The sequence below is a fragment of the Emydura macquarii genome, unplaced genomic scaffold (genome assembly GCF_026122565.2).
Source record: "Emydura macquarii macquarii isolate MOO-44397 ecotype Brisbane River unplaced genomic scaffold, CSIRO-AGI_Emac_v2 contig_312, whole genome shotgun sequence".
NCBI classification, from domain to species: domain Eukaryota; kingdom Metazoa; phylum Chordata; order Testudines; family Chelidae; genus Emydura; species Emydura macquarii.
In genome coordinates this window covers 12,564,732-12,588,073 of record NW_027130449.1, presented here as the reverse complement: position 1 = coordinate 12,588,073, position 23,342 = coordinate 12,564,732, and the positions used below count along the sequence as shown (strand labels likewise).

General features: G+C 48.2%; 1 long non-coding RNA gene across 1 annotated transcript; it reads left to right on the top strand.

Annotated features, from left to right (window-relative positions):
* Positions 1-87: 87 nt before the first annotated feature.
* LOC137162990 (uncharacterized) lies at positions 88-18,167 on the top strand. The gene is made up of 4 exons (XR_010922594.1): positions 88-161; positions 12,390-12,453; positions 15,037-15,989; positions 18,044-18,167. It is a non-coding gene; the product is annotated as an uncharacterized lncRNA (long non-coding RNA).
* The last annotated feature ends 5,175 nt before the right edge of the window (positions 18,168-23,342 follow it).

Here is a 23,342-nt window from a genome sequence, read left to right as displayed (position 1 = left end):
ATGAGGCAGCCCAGCTGAGGAGGAACCGGCTAGGTTGGGACTATAAAGGCAGGAAAGTGGCAGCAGACAAGGGCTGCTGGGAAAGTCTGCAGACACCCCCTTGGAAGAAGGGAGGCATGTTTGGGCAAGCTAGGCAAACCCTGCGAGAAGACCCCAGGAAGGTAAGACAGGGCTTAGGGAAAAGCAGTGAGGCCTGAGAGGGAACAGACCATCTCTGTGGGCTTAAAGGGTCCTTGATCTGGAACCTGGAGAAGAGGCTCCTGGGGGAGTTATGCTATGAGGCAGGGAATAGGAAGACTGCCTGAGCCTGCTTTGTGGGAAGAGTCTTTCCAACCCCAGAAGAGGAAACCATTTGGTGACCTGTCCGGAGGGGCAAATCACAAAGAGCCAGCAGCAGCTTGTGGAGCAAGAGAGGGGCTACAGACCCAGAGAGATGGCATGCAACTGTGGGAGGGGGTGTTGACCTTGTGAACTAGTCCCCAGAATGACCAGGAGGAGGCACCATCCTGGCGGTGAGCGAAATGCTTCGTCACAGTGTGGTAATAGAGCTGGTGATAGTTAATACTGTCTTTTGTTCATTTTAAACCTGCTGCCTATTAATTTCCTTGGGTGACCCCTAGATTTCGTGTTATGAGAAGGAATAAATCACACTTCTTTTTTTTACTTTCTCCACACCAGTCACGATTTTATAGACCTCTACGATGTCTCTCCTCCGTCGTCTTTTTTCCAAGCTGAAAAGTCCCTGTTTTATTCATCTCTGCTCCTCTGGAAGCTTTTCCATCCCCCTAATCACTTTAGTTGTCCTTTTCTGTACCTTTTCCAATTCCAATCTATCTTTCTTGAGATGGGGTGACCAGATCTGCTTGCGGTATTCAAGATATGGGCATCCCATGGATTTATAAAGAGGCAATATGATATTTTCTGTCTTATTCTCTATCTCTTTCCTAATGATTCCCAGCACTCTGTTAGCTTTTTTGACTGGCACTGCACATTGAGTGGATGTTTTCAGAGAATATCCACAATGACTCCAAGATCTTTTTTTGAGTGGTAACAGGTAATTTAGACCCCATCATTTATATGTATAGTTGGGATCATGTTTTCCAATGTGCATTACTTTGCATTTACCAACACTGAATTTCATCTGTCAGTTTGTTGCCCAGTCACCCAGTTTTGTGAGATTCCTTTGTAACCTTTTGCAGTCTGCTTTGGACTTAACTATCTTGAGTAGTTTTGTGTCATCACTCAATCTATGGACAATTCTACATATTCTTACCTAAGACCTATAAAAGTTGTTGTAGTTACACACATCAAATTGCTTCCAGTGTGCAGCTCTCTACAACAGCTTTCTTGTTCCAAAGGTGGTGGTTTGTTCCAGATCCGTTGTGAGTGGCTACGGAAACCAAATAACCAAAGCACATTATAGTGATAGTTCCCCCCAACAAAGAGAGCCACACAAAACACGGGTTTGTGGCGCACATGAGGATAGACAAGCCAAAGACACATCCCAGATCTCACAGAATATACTTAAAGTGAAGCTTTGACAATAACCTTTCAGGGAAAAAATGGATAGTCTTTTGATATGAGTGCCTTCTCCCCAGTTAAAATATTCTAGCTAGGCTTTGGGCTCAAACTCTGCTCGGTAAATGTTCCCTCTGGTGAAAACAGACAGAGTTTACACATGCAATGCACTGGTTTTCCCTGGGCTCCCTCAGTCGCAACCTGTGGTCATCCGACACCCGGCCTCCATCTGTTAAAGCTTCCAGGGCCCTGAGAGCAGCAGCGGCAGAAGCTATTGAACTCAATCAATTTCTGCGCCTAGCTTCAGATTTACAGGTGGTTAGTTGTGGTTTTTTAACCTTCTTGTCCATCACGTTTGCTTTAAAAGCAGCAGGGTGGGCGGTCACAGAGCCCCAGAGAAACATCAAGGGTCAGCTAACACATCCTGCAAAGCTCTGGGAATAGATAACAGTAACAGGCCAGGACTTCCGGCTTTGCAATGAGACAGTTCTGAGAGCTGGCTGAGTTCCTGCCCCGAGCATCAGCGTGTGGGTGAAGAGAGACTGGAAGGCCACGGATAGTTTGCTGTACCGCAGCACCTAGGTTACCATTCCCCAGTAGTAGTCAGCCCTTTCTAAGGAATGAAATAACCCCGCCAGTTCAAGGGAGGCATGTTAAACTAGAACAGGCATCACCAAGTGTGTATCCTGACGGCAAGGCTACCCCCTGGAGCAGATGGTCTCAAAGGGTTTAACAGACTCATTTAATAGCTAAGGGAAATAGTCGTGCTGCCTCTCACTCCCTGTCAGACAGAGCCCTGAGCACAAAGGTTGCTGCCTCAGCACGGATTCGTGGCAGTTCAGTGAACACGGGCGAAGGTTGTTAACACACCAGGGGAAGCTGGCAAGCTTCCCTCCCCCCAGCATCTCTGTACAGGCAACGGGGGTAAGGAAAGGAGGGAGTTCTTAGGGCCTGTCTGTGTGTGGGGACGGAAGGGCAGCTGGCTATGGGGCTGAGCAGACTGGATCGCCAGTCAAGCCTGCAGTGTGGCTGGTATCCAGCAGTGCTTAGTTGGTAATGAAAGAGGTGCCGGGGCTCAAGCAATTTTTTTTACTTTCATGACTGATGTGCCAAGCCTAGAGGTGCCGGGCTATGAACTGCCAAGCCTAGAGGTGCTGGGCTATGAATTGCCAAGCCTAGAGGTGCCCGGGCTCGGTCCTGGCAGGCCCTGGCACAAATGAAGCCCTGGTTTCCAGGCCTCGCGAATGGACCTGCAGGGTTTTCACTGCCCGGCTCACAACACCCAGCCTGAGTAAAATGAGGCACAGAGAACATAAGAACTGCCGCACTGGGTTAGTCCCAAGGTCCATCTAGCCAGTATCTGACAGTGGCCAATGCCAGGTGAACAGAACAGCTAATCATCAAGTGATCATCCTCCGTCCCCCAGTCCCAGCCTCTGGCACACAGCCAGGGATGTGACTTGTCCCAACTCAAGATGAGACAGAGTCAGCGGCAGAGCTGGGGTTAGACCCCAGTCCAGTAGTCTGTCTCCCCAAGTATAACCCCTTTGTCCTGCTTCCTAAAGAAAGCTTGCTCTGCTGTGATGGCTCACCATGCAGGGATCAGGCCTTCCTCGTGCTGACCGCTGCAGGTTTTGGCTCTGCCTGGGACTTTCTTGACCCCTGTAGGAACATGGACCCCTGATTACACTGAATTAGAGGAGGATGGGGAAGTATGCTAGCCGCTTGTTGACACATCCCATCCAGCTTTCATCCTGCTTTCTCTTTGCTCACCACTAAGGGGAAGTAAAGGATCATGTTAAACTGAAAGGAGAATCTCAGCTGCCTGGGCACGTGTCTCTTTTTACTCCTTGTTGTCTAGCTCTGCTCTGAGCTACGGAAGTTCCTGAAATTGATGCATCCTGAGAAAATCCATCTTCAGAAAGGAACACAACGGAAGTGGGGTGAGATGGTCATCTCAATGCAGTTCCCAAAAGGACAGCTGCCTTGTTACCAGGGCTCGCTGGCACAGGTCTGTCAGCAGAGAGACCACAGAAGAATTGAATCACAGACTGGACCCGCCACCCCTTACCCCGTAGGGCTTGCCTGTTCTGGAATTTCAGCCACTAGTGCAGCTGCACTGAAGCAAACCTTTACTGTGTACAAGATTTACACTGATGCAACTTACTCTGGTGTGAAACCAAACTGTGTTCACACCAGGGCCTTTGCACCAGTGGCTGAAACCCCAGCCCAGACAAGGCCAGAAGGAGGACTCTTCAGGTCACTGATGGAGAAGGCTTGCCCCGATACTGTGGTGTATCTGCTCCACAGGACTCCAAGCACTTCCCTCCCGGTAGGCGGCTCTGCACCTGCTCCACGGTGTAAATGTTCACGCGTCTCCAGCTTTCCCTGCAACTGGGCGAAGAGCAGAGCCCGCCCAGGGCCCTGAACAAATCCAGGGGGAGGTAACAGCATCTGCCTGGCTGCATGAGCACTTCTGGGCGGCTCAGGGGCTGCCACAATGCTTTCACTAGGTGGAGCTACAGCACCAGGCATGGTGGGGTTGGTGACCACATCTGGATACTGAGAGCTGGAAGGTGTCCCAGCTGGGTAATGGCAGCTGCCTTTCTCTGCAAATTAGGTGCAGCTTTCTGGAAGCAATCACCGTTTCACAGTCCCAGCTTGTGTAAATAACATGGGGATGAACAACCTTTAAAAAAACAGCTAGATAGACCTAGGGGACCAGTGTGGTCTTGTGGCTAGAACACTAAACACTGGTTTAGCCCCACCCCGCCATGTAGACAAGCCTTAAGAGATCTGCTGTCTATTCCCAGCTCCGCCACTGACTTTCTGTGTAACCTTGGGCAAGGCACTTAATTTCCCTGAGCTTCTGTTTCCCCTCCTACCCTTTGTCTAACTTACTTAGGTTGTAAGTTCTCTCATTATTTAGCTGTGGAGTGCTTAGCACAGTGGGGCTCTGGTCTCATCTGCAGCCTGTCGGCATTACTGTAATACAAAGAGCTAATAATAATTAGGTCCATAACTGATGGATCAGATACTGACACCTGGCCCGTGAGGTGAGCCTGGGGAATGGTGACATAGGCCGGAACGGAGGTACACAGGTGAGGTTAGCATCAGCGATACAGGGGTTTTACGATGGATAATGACAGCTGTAGCTGTGTGCTTGAGGAATGGGGGATGAGCAGATCTCTCTCTCAAGGCTGGCAGTGTGGGTCTTACAAAGGAGTTTGCAGCAACACTCAGCAGAGCCTAGGATTTACACCCTTCCCACAAAGCATCAGGTTTTTGGTTGCTGCTGAAATCAGGACACCAGATGTGATAAAGCAATACTCTGCTCTGGCAAAAGCTTTGGTGGTGATGTAACCCACACTTACACAGTGTGACTCTCTGCCCCCCTCTAGTGGCAGGGCCAACAAAAGATGTGTCTACACAAGGATAAAAGCCCCATGGCTGGCCTGGGTCAGCTGTCGCGGGCTCAGGCTACAGGGCTAAAAATTGCTGTGTAGGCGTTGAGACTCCAGCCCGAGTCTGAACATCTACACAGCAGATTCTCAGCCCTGGAATCCGAGCTCCTCAAACCCGAGTCGGCTGGCCCGGGGTGGCTGTAGATATTTTATCCCCATGTAGACGTACCCAAAGAGGTTCACAGGTCTGCCCAGCCTGTGAGCTAACAGAGCTGGGTCTTTTAACTCCGGCAGTAGAGGCTCACGGTCTTCGATCCAGAGGTGCGGGGCTAGGTCCCCACTGCCAATGACCCACCCGGAGGTATCATGTCACACACACAATAATTTTGGAAGGAACCCCTGAGTCCCGTTAACTGTGCACAGCAGGAACCAGGCACGTGGAGAAGGAGGCACATGCCACATCTGAGAACGGAGGAAGCCCTTGGAACCATTCTGCAGTGACCCCTTTAATGATGGTACGAATGTTATTGTGTTAGCTGGCTCCATAGTTCTGCTCTCCTCTACTGCAAGAGCCACACTCTGGGGCTTGGGGTAGAGGACGGTGGTGGTGGTGGGGTGTCCATGGCTGTATTCAGGGTTCTCAGGTCTGGGGCATGCTCCAAACCAGCCCTGACAGCAATCAGGGTAGGTGCATCTCTGAGTGTAGACAAGAACAAACACCAATTCCATTTGCACCAGCTGAGACACCAGCTTCTTCTTGACTATATCTAGGGTCAGCAACAGCGTAGTTAAACCAATCACTGAATTAAGTATTGCCATCTGTAGACAAGGCCTTAGAAAGGAAGAGAAGGCCCTCCCTTTTCCCCCGGGGGAAATCTTAGTGTTCCAAGATACCCCACTGCTTATTGAACATCACACGCAGCAAAATGCGCCAAGCGTAGGTGGGTTTCTGAGGCCAGGGGTGCTTGTGCCACTTGGTTCAGCTGCAAAGAGAGGGTGTATTTCATAAAGACAAATTGCATTGTAAACCTTCTCCTTTCATTGGTGTCGTGGTTCAGCCGGCGCAATGGGAGAGCATTATTCTCTCTCTGCTCCAGCACAGCGAAGTATGTCAAAGTATTCATCCAGCCTCTTCATGAGCCAGAACTAGTTGTACAACTGCATTTTATATAACATTACATAACACAACCTTGCTAAGAAGTTTCACCCTGCCCTCTGCTTTGCTCACCATCATTCAGCTGATCTCCAGACAGAGCTGTGAGATTGGTGCAGTGGTCAGAAATGTGACTTGTCAAGTGCTTTCAAGTATATTCAGATGTTGCTTCTTTGCTGCTAACTGCAGAGCAGAGAAATGCTTATATTACCAGCAGTGGTATTAGCCTTGGTGAGATGACTGAGGAAGCGCTTCAATAAAAAGCCAGGGGATGCTCACTGCAATCCCTGGATTTAGGAACAGTGGTAAAACACCTATTTTTAGGGCCAAATCCCCAGCTGGTGAAAACTGGCGTCGATTCATTGAAGTCAAGAGTGCAGTGTCAGTTTACATCAGCTGAGAATTTGGCTTCTGTTGCTCACTTGTCTCTGTTTAGCTAATCTAATCTGGTAGGCTCTCAGAAGATGGGGGTGCTTGTTTTTATTATTAAAGAAATTATTTACAAATTTTGTTTGCTTTTTAAAAAATCTGAGTCACTGGGAAGAAAATGGGTGGACATGGGTCTGAGTTTGCACTTGGTTACTCTGATGTAAATCAGGAGCGAGTGTCCTGACGTCAACAGAGCGGTACTCATGTAAAGAATATTGATAGGGGATGAAAATCAGGCCCGCTGTGTTTTGAGTTGCAGAGCGATTTCACTTGTATACAACTTGTGTGTGTATGGACGTGTAGGCGGGTGCTGTTTGCGTGTGGGGGGATGCACTTGTCTGTGTGTGTGAGTTTCAGAGCGAAAGAACTGAGGCGAATGAAATGGAGCAGCAGTGTTTAAAACTGCTGAGATACTAGCCTATTTAATCAAAGGATTGCAAGAAAGGTGCAGCCGATTAATTGCAGTTTTCAGACACTCACTCACTGCATGGTAATTTCATCACATTAGGAGGGTACAGGGGATTTTAAAAAATCACTCCACTCCTCATCCAGCAAAATACGTTTTATTTCACAAAATGGACTTAGGGCCCATTTGCTCAGACCAGCTACGTGTCCCAAAATGCCAGCAATGTGATTAAAACGCGGTGCTGTGTATTGCGAATGCTGTGTGGAAGTTCAGGCTCAAAGCTGAGCTACATTAAAATGGGTCGAGTTCGGTGGGGAACGTTCAGTGGGTTGTGACTATCTGTGGGTAGCACTTCAAAGGCACAAAGGGCAGCTAGCGCGCCAGTGCCTCCTGAAAGCCAATGAGCGTTTGGTGCTTTTGGAAAAATCTCCACCCTACTGTACTTTTTAAAAGCTGCCATGCTTGGGCCTGCCTCGGCTAAGAAAATAGCTTGTGTTTAAAAATGTTAGCTGGTTAGCGGCCGTCTCTGCACCTTCCGTCGGGTCCGCTGCTCCCTTTCCTTCCCTCCCACGAGCCAAGAGAGCAGGAACGCGCGCGAGAGAGAGAGGAAAGGCCTGCTGTGTGTGGTGAGGTGCCCTGGCTTTGCTCACGCAAGGAGGAGACTCAAGGCTGCCACACACACCGGCTGGTATCACGTCCTCGGATGGTTTATGATACCACGTGCCAGCGCCGATTTCGGTTACCAAGTCTTCAAATGTCAAAGTCAGTCGGGAGCGGGGATGCAGGCGCTGAGAACAGGTGGGGGACGCTGTCCTCCTGGGTCCCACTAATTCATAGGAATTAGTGAGGAATCAGTTAATGACTGTGACGGATACAAGCGCCTGCGATGGATGCCTGGAACTGAGCGGGGGAGAGGGAAGAGCCGCCATGTGCCCTTGGTTTTTGTACTCTGAGCTAACCTCACAGACAGCCTGCATTCGGTGTCGCCTTCACTCTAGGTCGGGACTTCTGGAGCAGTGGCAGATGTTTAACATGATGAGCATTCTCTCTAATGACATTAGGTACATCTCCGCTGTATAGATAGTCGCTCCGCCTTTCCTGGGTAAGAGAACCGACGTTCTCCCTGTCGAGACTGTAGGAGACGTTCAGAGATAATGAATGGTGGTGTAAATCAGTGCGGGGCTGTGCCAGCTGACACCAGTGAAGCACCTGGCCCTTCTCCATACTGACCAGGTAAATCTCACGCTCACAGGTTAAGGAGGTTCACAAGTTCACAAACAGCTCGATGGCCATGGAAAGCCTGCCTGGGTTGAAGACACCTTGTCACCCGACATTTCTGCAGGGCTTTCCGGGCGCACGCTGCTGGTTCCCTTGGACTAGATCCTTCCCAGCTCTGCTACAGCAGAGACCCTGTGAAGACTCACTCACAGTTGAATGATCACTTCAGGGCCTGCCTTAAACCCATTCACGCTAAGAGACCTAGAGACAAGACTGAGATTTCATCCTCACCTCACCTCCTTGGCAAGAGAGATGGGAAAGACCAGTTAAACCCTACTGACATATGCTCTCCTGGCTCAGGCAGGTGTGTTACCTACAGGCCGTTCTCTCTCTAGCCTTCCAATGATTCAAGTAACGTGGATTCCCCCTCCCCCTGCCCTGAGGGCTCTGTTCCATGGTCTAACTCTTAGGAAATACTCCCCTGATATTGAACTTCTGCTCAGTCCCATCCAGTCACCCCAGCACGTGCCCCTTTGTTGCACTCTACGCGGGTTCTCAGCTACATTCTCTGGGCAATAGCAAATAGTTACATCTCCCCCCACTTAGCCTTCATCTGGACAAGCAAAGCGCATTCAGGGTTTAGAGCTTTTCATCTTTGCTCCCAAATCAATCCCTTTGGGCCTTACTCTTTTTTTTTTTTTTTTTGGACTCTATCTAAGGTGCTTATCCGGACCCCCTTGCCCTAGTGCCTGATCAGCTCACAGTTTTAGTGGCTGTAGCCTCTTTAACACCCCCGCCCCCCCCCGGGAGGCAGTGCTATTAACCCCATTTTAAAGCGGGGAACCGAGGCACAGGCAGACGGATTGACTTGCCCAAGATCACAAAGGAAGTCTGTGACTGCGCGGGGAGTTGAATTCAGCTCTTTCAGACTCCCGGTCTAGTGCCTGTCGTGGGGCAGACAGGCCCTAGACTGGCCCGGAGAAGGTTAGCGAGAACCCACGATTCCACAGCCATGCTGCAGCAGAGGTCAGGTGTGGAGAAAGGAGTTAACGGGGCCCAGCCCAGGTCAGGGCTGACCAGAAGGCAAGCAGAGCTCCGCTTCTCCTGAGGTGAGGGAGACTGAGCTGCAGCCCAGAGACTGAAGTCTATTGCTGTTTAAATGAGCCGTCATGACCTGAGCCAGGGAGACCAGCTGAAGTGCTGGTTATTTGAAGACAAGTCCTGCATCGAAGGGCAGGGGCCTGCGGAAGGGTCATTGGATGACCCTGTTTTGAGCTGTGTTTTTTCACGATTTCTTTTGGACCTTCAATGGGAGTTCAGCCATATGAGGGAGGTAGGCGGGATGAGAGAGACGTGTGCACCAATTCCCCCTGTCTCTTTTGAAAGAGAACGATTGAATCTCTTTCCAGAACCGGGATGTGTTCCTCTCCCCCAATCCTGGAGCCAAACTGGGTCCTCCAGCATCATGAGGAGTGAAAAGGGAAGTTGTGCTAAAGAGGTGGGATGGAGAGTGGCAGAGTTACCAAAAATAATGGAACAAGAGAAAGTATAGAAGCAGCACTTATTAAATAAGCTGTAAAACAAATCATTGTTACCTAGTGACTCTGTGTCTGCCTGGTTTTGATTTTGTGTGTGCTGTTTTATAGGATCCCTGAATTAGCTTTTAGAATGGTAATATTATATTTTCCAGGTTTGGCCACGATTTTCCCATCCTAGTTATACTATAGGTATTATTTTCTCCATTTTTGACGAGTCCGGAAGGGGAAAGGTTAATGAACACCTGCTGTGTTACTGTTACATTCATTACACATGTTTCAAAACTTCACAGCCACATTAGTTCTGCAAGGAATGTTAGGTCTCCCCCTGACAAGAACAGAGGCTTTAAATCATACCGTTTCCCAGCAAAATAAATACATATATATAAAAGCCTAGTGAGAGTTTGGGGCTTGTATGCTGAAATAAGGATTCAATTTAAAATTTAAAAGGAGAATGGTTGTGTTTTGTTAATTACATGCCTAATGACGATGACAAACATTTATAGAGAGATCAGCCAACTTCAGAACAAGACCATATACTGTGTCCATTGCATAGTTCTTGAACCTTTCTGGATCAATATGTTTATAATAACTGATTAGTTAATGCAGAATGAATATTTAAACTAGTTCCGTCTAACTATTTTACGAGCAAGGTATTGTATGTTGTTTAAAGCTGCAACTGGCCATTAAACATGCTGTCTAATAAGATAAAGTCACTTGAATTATTAAATTGATTATTAAAAAAAATTATTTATAGATTCAAATCTATGGGCTAAGGGGGGTGTTGGCTGGCGGATGGAGTAGTGGAACTAGAAGGCAGGACTCCTGAATTCTGTTTCCAGCCCTGCCTCTGAGAAGCTCTGTGACTTTGGGCGAGTCACTTGGCTTCTCAGTACCTTAGTTTCCCTGTTTGTAAAATGAGGAGAATGATACCGACCTACATCACCAGTGGGGGTATATGGAGGTTAAATAATTAGGACTTGTGAAGTGCTTTGAGATACTTGGGTAACAGGCTTTATGGGTGGCTGAAATATTTGTTGTCAATAGATGCATCACTTTATAGCACAGACCTTAGTTAGATCTGAGTCTATGGCTAAAGCAATAGAAAATACATAGCAAGGAACAATCCTGCATTGTCCCCAGCAAGAAGCAGACTGGATGGGCCCTGCAAACCTTTTCCATCTGTGATTCTGTGTTAGGAAAGGACTTTCCTAGGAGCCTTTTCCTGCAGAATTGTCCATTATGGGGTTATAAACTTTCCCTGGAACATGAGGTATGATCACTCCAGATACATGATACCAACCTAGAGGACCCCTTGGTCTGGTCTGGTCTGGGAGTGTCTGTGTATGGGTCTATAGGATCTGTCTGATATTTGTAAAAGCTCGGTACATCTGCTACATGTGGTGAGGTTTTGCTAGCTTGCGGTTAGTTCAGGTGAAATAAAATCAACTCCAGCAGATCAGTAGGGCTGCACAGTTTTTTCGTCTTCCTCCTTTTTCCTACTAGAGACCACAGAACCATCCTTCTGCCTGGTGACCACCCAGTGACAAGCAGAAAGATGGATGAGGCCTCCTCCACTGAAAGATGAGCTCTGGTTTCTACCACCTCAGTCCTGAAGACATGCAAGCATCAAAACCTTCCTCACAACTACTGTATCTTCTTGTCTCTTTTCTCTCTGCCGGAATCGGACCTTGTGCTGAAAGCAACGCCTCAGAAACTGTTCCTTTTGAAATGGGTAAAGTCCTATCTTTCAAAAGCAGCTTCTGGTCTGGGGTGCTTCCATTTCTCACCTGAATTGCAGAGATACTGAACACTCATGGCTCCCAGTGACTTCATTTGGAGTTGTGAGTTCTCAGCCCCTCCAGAAATGCGACCGAAGCAATGTCTCAAGAATAGCACCAAAAAAACAGAGGCCCCTAAAATCACAGGCCATTCTAGCAAATAGCCTGCATGGTGGAGGGGTGGGAGCATGGGGGAGATGTTAACAAGACCACACTCTTGCAACTGGCGGTAGGGTGAGGGGGAATGAAGTGCTCAAGATATAAAACTTCTGCGAGCAGGCTGCTGCCACCAGGCCAAACGATCCCGCGCAGATGGCTGAGAGATAAACGACGCCATCTTTTTCCTGTAGTGGTTCGGCTATAATTTTTAAAAGACATTTATTAGACACAGTCTCTTCCCTTTTCTCAGGGTCTGCAACTCCTTGGGTGCAGGGAACTGCAACGAGCAAGGTAGAAAGGGGAACCCAATGTTGTTAGAGACCAGTGCCCAAAACCATGTCTATTCCTCTCCTCCAATTTTCTCCTGTGACAATTTATAGGTTAGTTTGATGCTTGAATAGCTGTCTCTCTCTAGTGATATGTATTCTCCGTAAGTATGCCTGCTGTTGCATATCCTAAGAGAACTCCATCAAATAATTATCTTCCCTTTTATTTATTCACAGTCTTTTCACTCGATCTGCATCACTATAAAATATTCCAATGGTTTCCTCTTAGTACAGAGCCTTCCTGCGATTGTAAAGTATATTTATGTACAGTATTAAATCCACACTATGTGCCTTTTTATCTTGGCATTTTCCTCATTTGACTCAACCATCAGGGCTGGCTCCAGCCACTTTCCATCTCAGCAATAATATTCTTTGTAATTAGCACATGCACCAAATCTGTTTGTTACACTAAGGTTGTGGCACAAATAAAATTTATATACGAGTCTGCCCTTTTTCCACAGATCCCGAAGTCCTATGCAAACATGCATCAAAGAAGCTTCCTGGAAGCCTTGAGAAGAAGAGGAGGTCAGCATGATTATGCTTATTTTATCCAGTGGGGAAGTAATTTGCCCAAGATGACAAAGTATGTCAGTGATAGAGTAAGGAATAGAGTGCAGATCTCCTGGGTCCCTGTCCTCCATGCTAAGGACTAACCCCCCCTCCAAGCCGGTAAGTTCCCAGTGTTGGATATCGGCTCTCCTATGCCATCCATCCCTGAGGCTTTGTGCTCTTATCTGAGATCCTTTAAAATGCAGCGGTCCCAGCTGTGATGGTGCTGAGGAGTAATCAAGGGTACGTGGAGGTGCAGGGAGCCACTGACCACATGGATATTTTTCTTTTCCATTACACCTACCCGGGCTTATTCCTATTTCCACTCCTGCACCTTGACATGGGGAAAACTAACCTTGAATAAGCCACACTGGGTTTTATGCAAGACTCGGAGCGGGGATCCCCAACAAAGCTTCCTGGTACCTGTTGTGTGTTAATTGTATGATGATATCCTCCATGGAAAACTGAAAGAGCTTGATTTTCCTTTCCACTGCCTCTTGTGTGATCCTTTACAGCAGTGCGAAGTGGGTGTATAACGCTACCAAGTCAGAATGGCCATGTTTCACAGCGGCTTTGAATGGGAGCTAAAAGATAGTGTAAGAGGCAGGTCCTGGAGACTTGGGGTCCTCTTGTACATACATGGTGGCCAAGGAGTTACCATGGGTCTGCTTTTCCAAAGCAAACATCTTTATCTCTTGACATGCCCAGTTGGTAGCTTGGTTTGCAGAGAGCGATGTGATGAAGTGATCCAGAGTGACGAATGCTGCAGAGGCAGTCACCCAAAGGAATTCTTCCCAGAAACCTTTAAAAATGCAAAGAACTAGCATGAACGACAAGTTCCATCTCGCTGTTTAATAATTGACTAGAACAGCAGAACCTGGGTCTTATTCCTAGGCTCCTATTTGCTCAGCAATAATAAAGAAGCACAGGATGGAGATCAGAGGCATGTCAGTGAGAAACTTCCAGATGCAGGAGGCAGCTTGTCCAGTCTTTGCTGATTTCAGCCTGAGTAGCAAATTCTGGAACTTCTGGGAGATCTTGATTTCTTGGTTTAGGCCCCATGTCCGTTGATTTGGATTTCAATCGCACTCATTGCTGTCTGACCTGTCTGTGCACCCCACAAGCATTTGTAAATGGAGTTTCACAGCCTGCCCTGTAAAGTAGGTCTCTATCATTGTGTCACTTTTACAGATGGGGAAACTGAACCGGAGCGGAGCTGGGGAAAGTGACTTGCTCAAGGTCATAAATGGAGTCTGAGGAAAACATGAGAATTGAACCCAGAATGCTCTAACTACACTATCCTCCTGCCTTACAATTTTATTATTATTGCTTTATTATTATAAAAAGTACCTAGGGAGTCCAAGCAACTGTCAGGGCCCCACTGTGCTAGGGGCTGTACAAACAATCAGAAGCCAGTCTCTGCACAAGAGAGTTCACAATCTAGGTTTATGACAACGTGCAGCAAGTAATTGAGTCAGATGAATGGGGAGCTGAGAGGAGGAGAGCAATAAGCCGGGCACAATCAGAGTAATAAGCAGTAGTCTGACTTGCCAGCTGTTCCAACTCACCTCTGAATTCTTTATAGTTGCTCAGAATCCAGCGTTGAGTTGGAACAAGAAATCTGATACGTGTTGCATGGAGACATGAGGAGCTTCTCTGAGCTTCCATAGGAAGCCACCCCTCAAACTGTGCAGCCGGATATCTCTCTCAATGCCACAGAACACTCAAACCTTTGACATCCAGCACAAGCTATGTTGTATTGTGGGGTGGTCTTGGGGTTAAGGTATTGGGCTGAGCTGCTTGAAATCTGCAGTCAATGCCTTGTTCTGCCGCAGTTTTCCTATGTGAACTTGGGCAAGTAATTTAAGGTGAGATTGTGCTACCATTATTCATGCTAGTGACCAATTCCACACACACAGTCCCATTGATACCAGTGAGATTGCTCATAAGTGTCCTCCAGCATGCACAAAGGCTCCACAATCTAGCCCTTTGTCTCTTTGTGTCCCAGGGAATAATTAGAGCAGGTTAGGAAGTTGAACTTTTTCACAGGGGGAAAAATAATAGTTTTCACTCAGTTTCCAAAATTTCAAACTGAAAAGTTTTCAGTTGTCAAAAATCAAAATATTTTCAGTTTTCATCAGAAACCCAGATTTGTTTTTGTTGAAAATGGAAAATTCACACACATGTGGATACAGCCCCATTTTTCAGAAAAAAAAAAAGGGGGGGGGTTTTTTAATCAGAAAAATGTCAACTGTCTCTAATAACAATTCTTCCTGACCTCATAATAAATGCCTCAATGTAAGCAGCACACTAAGTACAATGGCCATGAACAAAGCCGTACATAAAAAGTCATCAGACCAAACTCTCACTGAGGCATTGGCAGCTGCCATTACTTGCTTTCATGGGTGCCACATACACCGAGGAAAAATTTTCCTTGCTCTACCTTCTTAAATTCCTTCATTCACTCACAGAAGTTCCAGCTTTTACACGTATTATTGCTTCTGGGAGTGATTGTAAGGAATAATACATTATGGTTTCCCCTTCTCTCCTGGTATGCAGTGTGATGCAGAGATGAGCCATCTATTCGGAGGACAGTGGAGTGCAATGGACGTTTAATCCCCGTCCACATCTTGCAGAAATAAACGTGTTCGCAAGGACTCTGTCCGTACCGGCCAGGCTACAGATGGATCCTAAACTCTGACCGATTTTGTCAGAGATTCCCAGGTGATGCCAATGATGGGTTTTGACAATGCATCCCAAAGGAATCCAATAACGTCAAGCCACAGGCACATTGGTGGAAGATGGCCCTTAATGGTAACTTCCCACAGACTCACTCTGGGCGGCTGAAGGGAAACAGTGAGGCCAACAGATATGGGATGCTTCTGGAAGTGGAATGAAGCCTTGCTGGTCAATTGCTCGTAAAGGGAAATCCACAGCTCTTCGCCATGAAACTGCTGGTGCCATGCTTGACAGGGCCGGGTCCTGCCGGGTATCCCTAGCAAGCAGCAGACAATGACACCTCTCAGGGCTGTGTCCATGCCTGAGAGTGTCTTTTGCTTTTTCCCCCTGACAGAACAAATACATACAAAACCTCCAGCCTGCCCTGGCTACACGTAAGAGTGAGCACCCCTTTGTCCTTTGCTCTCACACCTGGCAACCTCGCTCACTGTGGGGAGGGCAGCCAGGCGACAGAAGCACGTCATGGCTTAGAGGCCATATCAGGATCACGCCCCTGTCAGGGAATCGGGGTGATTCTTCTCTTACGTTCAGCCTCTCTGGAGGGAAACCAAGAGGTATGCCAGATCCTGGTCAAGAGACTATCACCTGCACATGAAGGGGGAATGGAAGGGGAAGCCAGCCTTCACCACCTTGTTCGGAGAAGCAGAGGCAGCGGAGATTGCCCAGCGGGAGCTGACAATCCAGCAGTTTGCAGCAGTAAATGCGGCAGAGCAGACAGCTTGAAGCAAGAAAGAACTGCCAACGCCAGTGCTGTAGGATATCCTTATTCCAAGGTGAGATCCAGTGAGACTCAGGAACTGTCCATCTTTTCCTGAAATACAGGGATTTAAAGGGGGGTTCTTGGCACCATGTGAATGAGCGTCTAATGACCTGGTGTGGCTACCTGGCTCCCAGCACCCAGGTACGTGGTACAGGTTCCTCTGCTATTATAGCAGCCAGGAACAGTGAGGATATAACCAGAGTCCGAGAGATGGCAGCCATCTTAACTGTCCCCTATGGCTCAAGGCAAGGGCATGACCCATTTAAACACTGGCATCATGCAGTCCAGACAGATGGATGTAGCGGAAGGGAGGCAAAATGAAAGGAAAAGATATCCTTTGCCTTGTCTCGTGGGGGATTGCTGCTGCCCTCTGTGGGCTTCCTGCTGATGCCCCATGAAGGGCAGAGCATAAGCAGATGGGAGGCGGGTCTATAAAAAGTTCAAGTTCAAGAGAGCAGCTTGTGGTGTGTAAAATAAGTGGTTTGATTGGATGCGTGACTCTGGATCCTACGTCTGCTGAAGTCAGTGGGAATGCGGGAAGGTGGCAGTTTTCTACATGGATGAGGTCAGAGTTCATCCATCCTCTCACCAACAGCTGCTTCAGAAGAAGGTGCAGTAATGGGAGAACCAGTCCCCAGGGAAAGTCTCTTCCGAACCCTCCTCTGGTGGAGACTGGCTCGTACCCTGAAGCTGGAGGGTTTTATACTATACCCTTCGCAAACCTTACTTATCTTTTTAAATCTAAACTCTTAGAAGCCTGGATATTCTTGTCTTTAATTGACTTCCACAGCCTTGTTACTTGCAGCATTTGCACACAGCTCTATCAAATCCCGCAGGTGAAAGGCAGAGCGGGTAATTGCCTGCGTGTGCACTGCCCCACGCCCAGGTGCACCGGCGCTCTTTTTGCAAACACACACGGCCATTTGCAAGCAGGAGAGTCGCACATAAGTGGCTGGGGCTGCAACTTAGCTGCCGGTGTTTAAAAAATTTAGCCCATAGCGATGCTATGAATGTCATCAGCACCTGTGAGTGGAGGAGCTCGTCCATTCTTCGGGGCTGCGACAGGTCGAAACAATCTCCATGTGTCATGTGGCCTGCACGACTCTTTTAAAGTGAGGAAATGTTTCATCAGAATTTCATCAGCTGCTCAGTGTTGGATTTTTACGCCATGAGTGGTTATTTGGCTGTTGTTTGATCTCTGCTAGTTAATAACGATGAGTTATGGAAAAAAAATAGCAGCAATAGTTGAGAATCGTTGCTTTTACTTGAAGACATCTCATCATTCTGCCTCGAGTCAGGCTGGCTCAGGCCCGGAGAGGACTTTAAAGAGGATGGTGGGAGATGTCTAAGTAAAAGAAAGGTTTATGCTGATGACAATAATGCTTGCACCCATTTGGACCCAATGTATCTTTAAGTGGCTTAATATCAAATCATTAAGAGAACTCCCTAGCAAGGGTTAACTGTGTGTATAAAATTGATTGCGATTTTAGTAATTCAGTATAATCACAGTCTACCAGCAGGTTGCTTTTCCAGCAGGAGGGTTTGGAATTATTTTCTGGAGTTTGCAATATAGAACTTAAATTAAGCCTCAGAAGTCAGAGGAGCTCTGCTGCATCTCTAATGTGGTGCTAAATTCTCAGCAGCACATTCTTTGTATTAAAGTCTTTGCTAGCAATTAGGTTCATTAACTATCACAATACCTTATTTATTACTCGGCATGCCATATGGTTTCCCAGCTAAAGAATGGCACCCGTTCTAGCACAGGCCATTTGGCATCATAAAAATGTTAACAAATAATGTTATGACTCTCAAGGGCAAAAGGGCTCGCTGGGTTGCAGGTCTGAACGGCAGGAGAGAATATGAAAACATTTTTCTTCTATAGCGAAATAGAGAATTCCTCCAGACAGAAAGAAGTATTCAAAGAATATAGCACTTGCATAACACAAATGGGAGTTTTATACATGCCCATAATGGCTATGTCAATATTTGCAGGAGGCAATGCTCTCACTCATCTCCTTTCCTCTCCCCCACTTATTTCTCCTCCCTTTTGCTATGAATTTGTTTCAGAGAAACAAACCAGGAGGATCCAGGGCCCAAGCTGCAGAAGATTGGAAGGCGGAGCTGGAGATTCACTAAAGTTCAAATGCTTCTTTGCAGCTGGCTGGGAATGACTCCCCCTCCTCCCCCCCCCCCCTCATTCTTCTTCTTGTGTTTTCTAGGAGATCAGTGAAAGCTCATCCTATTTTGATGAGGAAATAGATTTTGTCAGCTCTCTGGTAGAAGTCAAAGGTGGGGGGGGGAGAAGGAGGGAGATAGGGTCTCAAAAGAGAAGAGTTTGATTTTGTAATCAATGTCTTTTGTTCCCCTTTCCTTCATCCCCTTCCCATCATGTAATTTTTAACACCTCGAAGGTCGTCTCTTGATACGTGTTCAGGGCTCTGGAAGCAGGATTTATTTATCATAGCCTGCTTTAAATATATTCATCTAGTGCTTTAAATCTCAGTTTTGGCTGGCACTGGTTTTGTGGCACACACAAGCACACTTAGGTGAGTGAGTGCATGTGCAACACTCCCTTCGATGTGGGACTTCAGTGGGTAAGGAATGTTCATAACTCACGGCTCCTACTTGTTATGATCCAACCTTTGCCCCCACCAAAGGAATTGTGGCACTTTGGATGGTGATAGTCACACTCCCCAACGACAGAATCTGTACATTTCTGAGCCTTCTTCACGCAAACATCCAAAAGGCAACAGCTGGCTTAGGGCCTTGGTAACGGACCAGAGAGCTTTTCACATCTAGGGCACTGGATCAGCTCTGACCCAGCCTAGGAGAGAATAAAAGACTTAGTCTAACAGCTGGTCAGTGGCCTTTGGAGAAGAGATGGGCCTCTCAGTTCAGGTCCTAGTGTCAGCATCACACAACCTGCCATTGCAGTTGAGCCCCGTTGTTGGCAATCTCATCAGAAAGGCTAGGGATTTAAAGGGCCCGGGAGATTAAAATTCTCTCTTGCCAGGATAGGTGCACCCTTCAGCGCTGAGGTATGACACACCCACAGGGAGTGATGTGAGGGGGAAAGTTGCCTTGATGCATCTGTTCTGTGGCTGTTCTCCAGGGCTGTCAGTCTGGGAATTTGATTCACTCTTCAAAGTAAAAACAAACCCGTTCAACGGAGGACTCTGATAAAGTGAAATTTAAGTAATGATGAAAGCCCAGATTAAACTAGACTTTTCTCTACCTTCAGTACTCACAGATTTACTGGAGATGGTGACAACTTCAGTAACCATTACTTGCTAGCTTCTAGGATTGTCTCGTTGACCCCCGCCCCATGCAGTCACCTCCTCTCTGCTAGAGATTCAGAAGATACTGATCCAGGAAAGGACATAACCTGAGTTGGAACATTATGGCTAACAACTCTAGTCTTGCAGAAGGTGCCATGGCGTCTTTACTTGGCCACAGCCGCTCTGAGCATCAGTTTCATATTTCACCAGAAAAATGGCATCTCTAGCAGCCCAGGGCCCCACTACATTACCAGCCTGGGGCCCTACTTTCAGCAATAACTCAAAGGAAGAACGATCTTCTACTCAGTTCACCAACACAACTTCTGTGACCCCTGGGTTTTACTTGGAGGTCTCTTGTACAAACTGCAACCAGCTCCAACCAGGCTGAGCTATTGCATCTGATTAGAGCACATCCCAAGGAGATAAGGCATGCTGCACTTAGATAACAAATATGGGGGTGAGCATTCTAGACATACCTTAGATATCCAGCATATGCTCATCTTTCCATTTCATTGTTATATAAGAGTGTGTGTGTGTTTGTGTGTGTGTGTGTGTGTGTGAGAGAGAGGGAGAGAGCGTGCACAGTGACTCTGTGGTTAAACTGATATTTCAGTTCATAGACCTGAAGTGGCAAGTGCTCTTCTATGGATATTTTGCTTTTTCTTTCTGATCTCTTTACTTATTGTTTCTGAAACGTTTTATCTCTGGTTCTTTAATGAAGATTACCCATTACCCCCAAAGTGGGACATTTAAGATGATTGAGTGTCTCTGGGAGTGAGAATAAGCAGCCCACAAAACACTAAAAGAAAGGAGCAAGGGATGTGATGGACAAATGTTTATTCTTAGATTCATTGATTTTTAAGGTCAGATGAGACCATTCTGATCATCGGGTCTGACCTCCTGCACAACACAGACATAGAACCTCAGCCAGTGATTCCTGCATCCAGCCCCACAACTTGTGGGTGGACTAGAACGTATCTTTTAGAAAAACATCACATCTTGATTTAAAGATTTGGGTTCCGGGACGTGGGTGGGCGCAAGCCTAAGGGGAGGAACTACTGGGCCCGCGACTCAACGAATGTTGGGAGACGACAAATGAGAAAACAGGAACAGGTGTGGAGGTCAAAGGGCTAACTGGAGGGAACCTGCAGGGGACACCAAACAGAGAACCCCGGACAGCGCCCACTGCTCCTTAAAAGTAGCTAAGGAGTCAGCGGATGCGGCCCAGAGGATACGTAATATGGAGACGTGATCAGACGGAGGAACGGAAGGAGGCCCCACAGTCGCAGAACACCCCCCAGCCCCCCCCAGCCAACCCACTCTCCCGGGTTTTGTAGATGGCCACCTTGGCCACGGCGAGGAGGAGGTTGATGAGGAGGTCCCGTGACTTTGTGGGGCCCCGGACAGGGTGCACGTAGATCAGGAGGTGGTGGGAGAAGTGCAGCCAGAACCTCAGGAGGAGGTTCTGAAGGAGTCAGAATAGGGGCTGGTGCACTCCAGATATGTGTGTGCCAGGGTCTCCCTCATGCCGCAGAAGGGACAGATAGCGGGATGGGGAGTGAACCGTGCCAGGTACCTGCCTGTGCTCACGGCTCCATGAAGGAGCCACCAGCTGATATCCCCGGCGGGCTGTGGAACCAAGGTGGAATACAGACTGGACCATGGGGTTCCTCACCCTCGACAGGTGGTGCACCGGGGGGTTCGAAGGGTGGAGAGCCCCATGCGCCACCCCAGTGCTTGGGGAACTACCCAGTCCCCCTGGTCGTAGTCCAGGAGGTCTCTGATCTTGGTGACACCTGTCAGGCCCAGCCTCTGGCGCACGGGGAGGGACTCCGCCATGTGCACACTGAGATGGGGATTGCGTAGCAGGGGCTCCAAGCGGAGACCAGCCTCCAGGTCCGGAGGAGGTCCCGGTGGAAGACTGGCAGCTCGGAGAGGTCTCGCGGAAGACCCCCTCGGGTGGAGATAAAAGAGCTGCCGGTTGCATCGGAGCCCTTGGAGGAAAGTGTGCACCAGTGCGCTCCACCCTGGACAGGACTGCTGGGTACTATTTGGGTACCGGGACGGGGGCAGGCACAGTGCTCATCTGGGCACAAACAGCCCCCACCTGGTGAATCCCATCAAGCCTGAAGTGGGTTGGGTCCTTAAAAGGGAAGGAAGTCAGGTGGCTATGCCTCAGCCAGGGGGAACCCCCTTAGAGAGGAGAGGGGCTAGCTCTCATCTCCTGCGTGTCCTCCGCCCTTCATGGGCTACGTTAGCTGCCCTGTAATGGGGCCAGACGATCTGACCGGCACAAGCTGCAGGGCTGGACTCAGAGGAGAGACACCCCCCTTCTCTCCAAGGGAGCGCCAGCGAGGTGTGGCCTACTCCAACTCTCAGGTATTGATTGGTGGTGATTCGTCAGCCCCCCCCCGCCCCCCCAGCACTGCTCTAGTGCCTTTTCTAACAGTGTAAGGTCATGGTAGGGGTGCAACTTTCAAAACCTCCTAAGGTTCAGATCCTCTGAGGTATTTCGACACCTGCCTCACCCCTGAAATCAACTCACCTCGGAGGATCTGAGCCTTAGGAGTGCAAGCCCCATTGTCCAGAGTGATTCAGGCACTTGAGAGGCACCTCTCACTGACAGCCCGTGGGGTTCAGCTGTTCTAGTGCTTTGATATTTCCCAGCTTATCACCTCCATATTTCCTCCACTGAGGTGTGTGTATTTTCTGTGGCTTGTGTTATCATTTGCTGAGTATATTATGACCTAGTGTTTACTCTGGTTAATTTTGAAAGCCTTCTGTGGCTTCCCCTTCCCACTTCAGTGCTTAACAAATAAACCACTGGTGTATTCTTGCACTATTAATTATCTTCATTAGCCTGGACGGTGGATTAAAGCTGCCTTAGTGCGTTTTCATTTCCTGACCCCTAGGTGTGAGCACAACCCCGCTCTCCATCCAGATGGTATATGCAAGTGCCCAAGGAATGAACACAAATGCAGTTGAGAGCAAAAACTGCGTAGTGGGGGTCTTGCTGCCAGTGCATGAGCGGGCTCAGTTGTTGCCAGCCACCACTAGAGGTCAGAAGGAGTTGCTGAGAAACGGGCCGGCCGCAGCTTGTCTTGGGTGACTTCTTGCTGCAGAATGCAAGGAAAGCATCAAATATTTCTCATTAGTCTTTGTTCTGGGCTTGACTTGGCTTCTCGCGCAAGCCCCAGGCTACTGGCTGTGAGGAAGAGGAGTGCAGGGCTGGGGAATCCAAAGAAGGGGGATAAAAGCAAACCCTTTACAAACCATTTTAATGTGGCTCTTTAAGGAAGGAAGGAAATAAAGCAAACTTTTTATGTATTTAGTCACTGTAAAGACAATGAGAAGAGCAGAGCAGAGCCTGTGCACGTGTTAATGGTGTAGGAACTAGTGAAGTCACAGCCACGGCAAGTTATACTAGTTGGTGATCTGGCTCCAACGTAGCCGTGCTCGGTGGACACCAGCCCCGTCTTTCTTAGCTGTAGCCGAACTTGAGCTTTGCTATAAGTTAATTCTTCCAAATGCCACTTTTACAGACCCGCCCTACCCCAGGCCTGTTGGCTCAGGCCTTCTTTTTCTCCCCTCCCCGCAAAGGCTAAGACACTTTAATGTGGGGGAAGGTGCTGGCTCGACAGCCCAGGAGACTGAAGTCCTCTCTTTATCTACAAAACAAATACAGCACCGTGAGTAGTAATGAGAGCTTCCCCCCTTCCCAGGACCCTGCCAATCAGCTACTCTGCATGCCTCATTCAACCCTGGGCATCTCTACCCAGGTACTCCTGGGATGCCAGTTGTGATGCAGCTAAAATTAGACAGCACTGAACAGCCCCAGTCAGGGAGCGGGGTCCCGCTCTGCTGGGCACTCTAGGAAGATGTAATGAAAAAACAGCCTCTACTCCAAAAAGCTTACAATCCAATCACCCACGTGTTTCCCACCGGCCACTGGAAACCAGTCAGATCTGGAAAACTTTCATTCAGTGCAATCCTGGCCTCTGACCCTCTCTCCCATTGCCAAGCCCTTGAGTTATGGGTCTGCCCATTGCCATCCAATTTGGAGTCAGGGTTAAACTTTCCTGTCTCTA